General features: G+C 44.3%; 1 long non-coding RNA gene across 1 annotated transcript; it reads right to left on the bottom strand.

Moving 5' to 3' along the window:
* Positions 1 to 3,109: 3,109 nt before the first annotated feature.
* On the bottom strand, positions 3,110 to 6,816 carry LOC109551379 (uncharacterized). The gene is made up of 3 exons (XR_002178154.3): positions 6,172 to 6,816; positions 3,869 to 3,931; positions 3,110 to 3,400 (listed from the first exon to the last, which is right to left on the bottom strand). It is a non-coding gene; the product is annotated as an uncharacterized lncRNA (long non-coding RNA).
* Positions 6,817 to 7,300: the final 484 nt, after the last annotated feature.

Here is a 7,300-nt window from a genome sequence, read left to right as displayed (position 1 = left end):
AGAAAGCAGGTCCTCCCCAGACACCAAATCTTCCGGCGCCTTGATCATAGGGTTCCCAGCCTCCAGCACTGTGAGAAGCAAAGTTCTGTTGTTTATAAAGCATCCAGTCCATGGGATTCTGTTACAGCAGCCTGAACGGACTAAGACATGCATCTGCACACTGGTCTTCTCCAATGCGCCTGATATTGCCCGCTCTCCATCCTTTGTATCCTCACAACATTGCACTGCTCGTGCAGGGAGCTCATCCTGCTGTAATTTATTCATGCGATTGCTGTTTAGTATCAAGATCGTATCTGATTCTGTATCCCCAATACTTAGAAAATTCCTAGGTCATGTGGGTACTCAAGTATTTGTTGAAAGAAAGAAAAAAACCAGATCATTTTACAACATAAGAAACAGACTCGATCCTTTGCATTTTAAAATTTTTGGTGTCTGGAACTGTGGAGATAAAACACATTTGACTATTCTCAAATAATTCTGCTGTTCATGGTTTTATTTTGTTCTTATTGCTTTTACCTATATAAAGATAAGTATCTGTCATGAGCAATATTTCCTTACATTTACAGATACCTTCATGAATATTTTGCCCATGAATCTTTTACTCATTGACCAGATATTGTGATGTCTTACTGCCCTCAATTATTATTTTTCAAATCTTCATTTGAGTTCCAGAAGGTAATAAAAGCTTCCCAGTTTTCTTTTTGACCCTTGGAGTCTCAGAAATTTTTAGTCCTCTTGATTTTGCATCTTTACAAGTGCCTATTTATCCATCAAAAAAGATACACATTACTGTCTTTCATCTCAGAGACAAAACTACCTATTGGTAGAACCCAAAATAAAAGGGAAGGGACATGGAGTTACTCAGAGGAAAGTTCAGATGCAGCTCTAATATCTATAAGCCAAAAGTCAGAATCTTACAGTTGATTCTTGGAAACTCCAGTGTAACATTTAAACCCCACTTAAAATGACTACATGTAGCATTTATTTTCGTTTGGCACTCTGTGGACACTTACAGTAGGGAGTTGTCACAAGATTCTATGAAAAGATAGATAAAGAAGGTCTGTTCCTCTTTGCCAGCTCTACAGTAAGTAATAATATGCCAGCCAAAGCCACCAGACAGGAGAAAACCACACCCCATCACTCCAGGTTCATCTACCATAAATGAGAAAATACATGTGACAACAAGTGCCTGGTGCTGGCCCAGAGTTGGCTCTCTGGGTTTACTTGTTCACCTCTTCAACTCTGGGGGGTGGGAGTTGAAGCCAATTTACCTCCTTACATAGAGCCACAGCTGGATTCTTTCCCAGGAGTTACATCTGTGCATCCTCACCTCCCCCATGTTCTGACCCGTGTCTGCATTCACATCATGACATGCTTTGCTTTCTCCTCATGCCCATTGGATACACTTTGGATACAACAATATCCTCCCATCAATCATCCCTAAATCAAATATTAGCCTTTAGTCTTCAAGAGGCACACTGTCCTAAGATAAACTCTGAGAGAAGGGCTTTTTAAGAGATGTGTCTGCTGAGTCGTCAGCATCAACCTTGACCTGGGTCTCGAGCTGTTCTGGCCAAATGGCAGGCAGGACCTGAGATCTGGCTATTTCAGTTCTCCCATAAAAAAAGGATAATAAAATGAATGTTTGGTGAGAAAAATGCTTTTATGGAAACTTGTGTAATTCAAACTTTTTGCTGGTGGTTTAACATCAGATTTTACAACCGGGTAGTTAAATAGTTGGCTGAATTTCCTAAAGGTCTGGGGAATTTCAAAGCAGAAAGTATACTCTTTGTAGTTTGTCAGTCCGGAGAACGAGGCAGGCAGCGAGGATACCTCCATTTCAGGTTGTCTGCTGCAGGGCTTGTGGGCTTTTTTCTCTGGATAATCCTCCCTTTTGTAATCTACTCACATTAAACAAAAGAGGAGGAACACAGCACATGGTTTGGAGGAGCTGTTGGTTCCCCAGGAGAGGTGTAAGTTAACCCTGAGTTCTCCACACCCTGGCAAGGTCATTTGTAGTCATAAATTCGAGACAAAGTCGTTGTCTGTGAACAGAATGAAGCTTATCTGGAGGCTCACACCCACAATCCTCACTGTTTGATGTAATGACCGACTAAGCTCCCTCCGACAACCGTTCCTTTATGAATGATGCTCAGATGGTCATGTCCTTGGTTCCTGCTAGGACCTCTGAGACAATGGAAAAGAGAGACTTCAAGGACGTTTTAGGCACTGCCCTCAGAAAAGGATGAGCAGAGAGCAATCCAGGTAAAAGTATGCATGAGAAAAAATGTAAAGGCCCCATCCATCCCATGCCCTAGGAAATCATCATTACCCAGAGCATCAATTCTGGATTAAAGAAAAAAATTGACAGACTAACAGAATAATGGTCCTTTTAAAAAATAAGATATTTTATGTACGTTACAGCATTCTACAACCAACACTTTTCATTGTCCTGTCTCTCATTTCGGGAAATTTGTGCAAAGGTAGGATTATTGTTTGCAAATTTGTGGACTAGGTGATTCCAGATTAGAACACAGAGAATCGCACACCATCGTTTTTAGAGGTAATTCCACTGTCCACTCTTAGGAGAGTGGGACTTATGCTTTAACTATCTCGAAGTGAAAGGACTGATGCTTCCACGTGGACCATGGATAAGCATTTGCAATATGCCTGGTTTGGTTTAGGTATAAAGCAGGAGCCCAGGGTCCTAGGAAGAGCTGAGAAAAAGGGAAATAAGACATAGACCCCCTGAGCATTTGCATATTGCATCCTAACTGATCAAACACCAACGCTTGTCCTCATTTTTGTGTTTAGGATAGAAATCTCTGGATGAAGAGAAAACTAAGAGGATACCATTCTACTAGCCTTTTCATTTAATTATATATATTTTTTCACATTTGTAATGGCAATGTGCATAAATCACACAATTGTAATTACTACACCAAGCATATGTGCATTTTCAAGTTTTGGGTATATTTCCAAATGGTTGTACAGCGATGGTGCAACTTATTCTCATCCCTGGCTGAAAAAAACTGAACTTGCTTCTCTCACCATTATAAACTTGCTTCTCTCACCAACATATATATATATATATATATGAATTTGCATTTCTTTACTAAGTAGTGAAGTTAAATATATTAATATATTTCGTACATCTGGCCATTGTAAGTTACCTTTTTTTATTGAACAGTACCTCCTTTGTTGTTTTATTTTTAGTGGTATAAGAAAATAAATACTTTGCATGTCATAAGAAACACGTATTTTCCCCAGTTGGGTATCAATGCTTTTAATCAGGGAGAAACATTTATGTTTTTATTTAAAAATTTAGAGTGTGAAGAGTTCTGGGTTGCTGAGAAGAGGAAAGGCGGCAGTTCAATATTTTCTGAATGTCTCTGAATACCTACATAAAAACAGGGCAGTCAGATAGCCAAAGCAAAAATCCATGGAAACCATTTCATAAAACTAAGTGACAGGGACTTCCCTGGTGGCGCAGTGGTTAAGAATCCGCCTGCCAATGCAGGGGACACGGGTTCAAGCCCTGGTCCAGGAAGATCCCACATGCCGCAGAGCAACTAAGCCCATGCGCCACAACTACTGAGCCTGCGAGCCACAACTACTGAGGCTGCATGCCACAACTACTGAAACCCGTGCGCCTAGACCCCATGCTCCGCGACAAGAAAAGCCACCGCAATGAGAAGTCCATGCACCACAACGAAGAGTAGTCCCTGCTCGCTTCAACTAGAGAAAGCCCGCACGCAGCAACGAAGACCCAACCCAGCCAAAAAAAAAACCTAAGTGACAAGTTATCCCCACAAAGACCAAAACTCGTCTAAGTACCAACCATGACAAACATAAGACTGCACAGTACCTGGGTCCATACACGGAAGAGGAAGCATCAGGGCAGCGTCTGAGGGACTTGGGACAGGAAAGCCTGAAATATCCAAAAGAGACTGTGTGAGTCTCCTAGGGCTGCCATATCAAAGTACCACCCACTGTGGGGCTTAAACACCAGACATCTATTTTTTCACAATTCCGGACACCAGACGTCTAAGCTGGCAGGGTTGGCTTCTTCTGAGGTCTCTCTCCTGGGCTTGTAGATGGCCATCTTTCTCCCTGTGTCCTCATGTGTTTTTCCCTCTGTGTGTGTCTGTGTCCTAATCTTCTCTTCTTATAAAGACGCCAGTCAGATTGGATTGGGGCCCCACCCACAGGACCTCATTTTACCTTAATGACTTCTTTAAAGGCTCTATCTCCAAATGCAGTTACATGATGAGTACTGGGGGTTAGGACTTCAACATATGAATTTTGTGGGGACACAATTCAGCCCATAACAGAAACTCCTTGGAAAGCAGGCTGGCCAATCTGAGAGCAGCCGATGAAACTGAGAGGGGCAGGTAATACCCACTACAGCAGCAGGTGAGTTCAAAGGGCCTGAGGTCAGAAGGAGCTGGAGTGCTCAGGTTGTTGTGACCCCTCAGAACCGACCTGCCAGGGCACCCTTCCAGGACAGGGCCCTGTACTGAGAAGAAACGACTAGAATTTGGATCAAAAGTGAGCAGAAAAAAGGGTAAGAGAGAAAAAGGAAAGAGAAGGTAAATAAAAGAGAGGAAGTGGAGGAGAGAGGAGACATTTCATGCCACTATGTTTTTCAACAATTTAATTAATTGTTACACAGAAACAGGAGAAAATGGAGTACTGTAAAGTTAGAAAACCTACTTGGAACCACACGTCTTTCGAACTTTTAGATGAACTAAGTTCATCTAATGATGAACAAGAGAAAATATTTACATCAAATTCCACAAAAATGTATTCAGCTTTATTGATATGTACTTTACATACAATGAAATTCACATATTTTAAGGACACAGTCTAACCGTCTACATCTTACTGGTTCTATTTCTCTAGAGAACCCTGACTAATACAGATTTGAGTACCAAGAGTGGTTCTAGAGAAACAGAATTTTAAGGATGAGTTTCCTGAATTGTTTCTGGAGTTTCAGGAATTGGAGATCTAATCTGATTAGGTTTAAAGGCACTAATGGCTTGATTTCAAGTACTAAACAAAGCACTGGTATGTTTACAGTTCGTGGCATGATCTGACAATCAACATACATAAAATATCTCCACTGGATGCTCCCTATCAACCACTTATAAAAGGCAAGGAACTGGGTGACTGTGTATATGACACCTTCAAACATTTCTGGGAAACTAATAAATGCAATGAGATTGGCTGGTTATACCTCATGTCACTGGACATAGTGGTGAACAAAAAAAGGATGAGCTCAGGGATTGGAATCCCAGCTCAAGTGCCACATACATGACCTAAAAGCTTCCACGTGTGCCCTAAAGGGGACCCTTATCTCATTCAGCTGTGAGGCTAAGATGGCTGGAAAGCAGACACACAGTCTCGACATGCAACTGGATGCATTACAAAGCAGGCTGAACTTCCAGCCTCCCACGGTGTCTGCGGTGAAGGTGAGGGCGTTGACCGAGAAAACATGGAGTCCTGTAAGTTGAGATGGGGACGTACTGGAAGAGCCTGATGAGGCTGGGGGTGCTAAGCCCCGAGACGCTGATGAGCCTTTCTGCTTTGCTGGCAGAAGCAGCCTCCTCACCCCCAGTGGAAGCAGCCGCTCCACCTCTGCTGAGCGGGTTCACCCGTATTACCTGACGAAGCCGTAACGACCTCCCCTACAACAGCCGCCACTCAAGACAATCCCGGTCCTCCCCAGGACCCGCTCCCCCCACCCCACCCTCTTTGCTTCTAGATCCATAAGCAGACGCGAGTCCCAGCGAGCCCCTAAAGGTGAGCTCCAGAGCACAGCCCATCAGGAAGTGCGCCGCGCTCCAAGAGAACCGCTTGAGTTTGCTCATTTATACAGAAGAAATCTGGAGAACACGTGTGGGAAGGACAATGGTGAAAGGAACATCAAGTTGGATCAGACTGAATCCATTGATACGGGCCCACTGGGCAGAGATTCCACATTTATGGCTGTAACTCCGGGAGCTACACAAGGCTCTGTTTGGCTAGTTGGCTGAAACATGGACCACAGCTGGCCCACAGTGACCTAATTGGAAATGCAGGCCGTGCCTTGGCTCAGTGTCGAGGAGGGGCCTCAAGCCTTAGGGAGACTGGAATGGAGAGTGGACCTGTCATTGAAGACCTACTCACCCACACTGAGAAGGTCCAGAAGACATTTTTTTTTTTTTTTTACCAACTTCAGGAAATACATTTGTGGAGGGAGCCCCATCATCGTCAAGAGCCGGGTGATCGCTCTTCTCTGTAGGCCAAACCTTAGAGTCATTGCAGTCACTGAATTGGCCTCACTAAAGCCATGGGTGTGCCCTGCCCTAGCATTCTTCCTCTGTCCCAGTAAAGCTGTAGGCATACCTGCCCCCGCACCCAGCAATATTCTCCTGCCTCTCTAAAGCCACCGACGTGCTCCCCACCCCAGTACCCTCTCCCAGCCTCACTACAGCAGCAGGCATGTCCCATCCCCAGGGCTCCTCGCCTGCATCACTGAGTCCACAGGTACGCCCTGCCCTCAGCAATCTCCTGCAACCGCAATAAAGCCAGCAGGCAAGTGCAGGACACATGGGGAATCTAGAGTTAGTCTTATCCTAAAGGTTAGTTTTTATTCTCAAGGCATAGGCTTGGTGGCATTTCAGCTAGATGTCAAGGTGTTAATGAATTGTTAAGAAGATCTCTCTGCTCCGTTAGCGCCAGAAATCGCATACCCCTCTGGCACTGCTCTTCCCCCAGCGCGGCTTGACCTCTAGTATCTATTCTATCTTAGCCCCCAAAGCAGCTGCTATTTGTTCAGCCCTGGACAGACTCACCGTCCTGTGTGCTGTATATTCGTCAGCAGGACTCACAGGAGATCCTGCGGCACAGTCTTCCAGGGCTGAGTCTCTACAGAGCTCCACCCCCTCTCTTACTCTGTGCCCAGATCCCGTCCATTCAGCTGCTCTGAATTCTGCTGTCTTCTTCCTGAGCTCAGCAAAACTACCAGACTCTGTTCAGAGTCCAGTTCTCTGTGCTTCAGTCAGGAAAGCATCCGAAGAAAAAGAAGCTAGGCAATTAGAGGGCTCATCCTATGGGTCTCCCTTTTCTCCGCAAGTGCCTCAGTTATTTTTAGCAATTTTATAGTTGTTTACTTGTAGGAGGACTGGTCCAGTTCCAGTTACAAAATTCTGTCTGGAAGCAGAAACCATCCCATAAAAATTTATCATAAGATGAAAGATAGCCAGGAGCCTACTAATACCGTTACATCAACAATGAGAGCACGCCAAAAGACATG

Source organism: Tursiops truncatus, chromosome 20 (genome assembly GCF_011762595.2).
Source record: "Tursiops truncatus isolate mTurTru1 chromosome 20, mTurTru1.mat.Y, whole genome shotgun sequence".
NCBI lineage: Eukaryota > Metazoa > Chordata > Mammalia > Artiodactyla > Delphinidae > Tursiops > Tursiops truncatus.
The sequence above is the reverse complement of the archived record's forward strand: the minus strand, read 5'-3'. Positions and strand labels throughout refer to the sequence as shown.